The 2,382-nt window shown below is 47.3% G+C and overlaps 1 long non-coding RNA gene across 1 annotated transcript in view; it reads right to left on the bottom strand.

The window, feature by feature from the left end:
• The window catches only part of LOC102250411, a 9,012-nt gene that overhangs the window by 3,818 nt on the left and 2,812 nt on the right, over positions 1 to 2,382 (bottom strand). The window contains exon 2 of the long non-coding RNA XR_001360380.1: positions 997 to 1,225. This is a non-coding gene — a long non-coding RNA (uncharacterized LOC102250411). The remainder of the gene's footprint in view (positions 1 to 996; positions 1,226 to 2,382) is intronic.

Below are 2,382 nucleotides of genomic sequence, written 5' to 3' on the forward strand. Positions count from 1 at the left end.
TCCACCTCCTTCTCCGCGGACGGGGTGATCTGCAAACCTGGCTATTCCTGGAAGGTCTCGCGCACGCGTTCCCGGCTTCATCGGTCCCCCCGGCGGCTGCTCTCCGACGACAGGAGGCCGCGTGGCTTCTCACGCAGCCTGTGCGGACGATGTGTGTGACAGGAGCTTTCAGGGAACCCCGACGACTCCATAATAAAATGAATGTCTGCACAATGAGGATGGGGGGGAGAAGGGTGAGAAACAGTACGTTTTAAAAAAAATGTATCACAGCCCTGACCGGTGTGGCTCAGTGGATAGAGCGTCGGCCTGCGGACTGAAGGGTCCCAGGTTCGATTCCGGTCAAGGGCATGGACCTTGGTTGCGGGCACATCCCCAGTGGGGGGTGTGCAGGAGGCAGCTGATCGATGTTTCTAACTATGCCTCTCCCTTCCTCTCTGTAAAAATCAATAAAATGTATTTTGTAAAAAATGTATCACAACATACCATCTGTAGGAATTTAAAAAAAAAAAAGAATTCAGGATGTGAAAAGTAGTTACGATAACTGTCTGGGGTTCGAGGCTACACGGACGTTTTAACGTTAACGAGGTTAGCAGAACTGGAGAACGTTAAGGAAGGCGGCAGCTCTTGACCAAACGCGTCTTTCTTGTGGCTTTAATTTTACACAAAAGTACTGTCGTCGGGGGATATGGAAAGTTTATACACATTTTTGATATTGAGTCTTGATACTCATGACACAGATGTTGGTTCCCTCCGGCAAAACCTCCTTTATAAGAATTTTTTTTAAAAAAAATATTTAAAAAGAATAAGTCTTTATTGATTTTAGAGAGAGAGAGGGAGAGAGAGATAGAAACATCAATGCGAGACAAATATCAGGGATCGGCTGCCTCCTGCACGCCCAACGACTTGGATGTCTCGTGAGTGTGTTTTTTTGTTGTTTTTTGTTTTTTTTTTTACTAAAATCATTTTCGAGAAGATATTTCCCCCCAAAAAACATACTGTGAGAACGACCTTTAGAAATATCCTAAGTGAATGTATTCTCCGGGCTTCTCTCGCCGACACCTCTTGGCTGTAATTAACTTCAGTTGCATCAGTGTCTACAGAGCTGGCGGCTTCGCGGGCCTGCTCTCACTCCCGGTTTATCTCTCGGTGCAGCTTGCTCTCCGCATGCGGGACACACTGCGGTCACCTGCGCTCCGGAGATTGGGCCTCAGACTGCGTTTCTTTCCTTTTTAAAAAATATTTTTTTTTATTGATTTCAGAGAGGAAGGGAGAGGGAGAGAGAGAGAGGTAGAACCATCCATGATGAGAGAAAATCACGGACCGGCTGCCTCCTGCACGCCCCGCACTGGGGATGGAGCCCGCAACCCGGGCCTGTGCCCTGACCGGGAATCGAACCTCGACCTCCTGGTTCCTAGGTCGATGCTCAACCCCTGAGCCACGCCGGCCGGGCTGGAGGTACAATTTTTGTAAAGCTCTACGGTTGCTAAAGATTTCTTACAGGAATGGACGGTAAACATTTCAAACTGGATGTGCATCCATGGTCGTGGGTCTGGAATATTTTAAGAGAAATAATGGGGAAAAATATACACGGCATTCTGAGAAATACAAAACAGATGTCTCCCAAAATGCAGGGTATTTATATACTTGTAAATAGTATATTTTTCCATAACGTGGCATTTCTAATTTAGGACAGTGTGTGTGTGTGTGTGTGTGTGTGTGTGTGTGTGTGTGTCCATGGGCGGGTGGAGCTGGCAGAGGGAGAACACATTTTATTCCATGTTCTACCCTTGAAACGGCATAAAACGAGTCTTTTTAAAATATATGTATTTGTATTGATTCCAGAGAGGCAGGGAGAGGGAGAGAGAGAGAAACATCCATGATCCTGCACGCCCCACACTGGGGATCGAGCCCACAACCCGGGCATGTGCCCTGACCGGGAATCGAACCCTGACCTCCTGGTTCATACACTGATGCTCAACCGCTGAGCCACACCGGCCGGGCCTCTGTTCTAATTTTTTTAAATCTCTTTTTCTGCCCGTCTGTTTGGTTGTTTGTTTGTTTGTAAAATGCGTTTAAGAACCGAGAACTCGGCAGCTCCCCCAGCTCAGCATCACCACGGGTGCCACGTGGTCTCTCCAGCCAGACCTCTCCTCCAAGGAAAAAAAAAGCCCCCCCAAATTCATTTGATCTCAATCTGTCACAACACATAACCCTCCATCCTTGTCCCTTTGAAGAGCTCAGAGGCTTAATGGCTTTTTCCTTTGTTCTTCTGCCCCAGACAAGGAGTTGAATGCTTTCTATTTTGTAACAAATAAAACTTTTTATCTCCTTTTTAAACCTCTGGGTACATCCTCTTCCTCCTCCTCCTCCTCCTCCTCCTCC

Source organism: Myotis brandtii, unplaced genomic scaffold (assembly GCF_000412655.1).
Source record: "Myotis brandtii unplaced genomic scaffold, ASM41265v1 scaffold888, whole genome shotgun sequence".
In the NCBI taxonomy this organism is placed as follows: domain Eukaryota; kingdom Metazoa; phylum Chordata; class Mammalia; order Chiroptera; family Vespertilionidae; genus Myotis; species Myotis brandtii.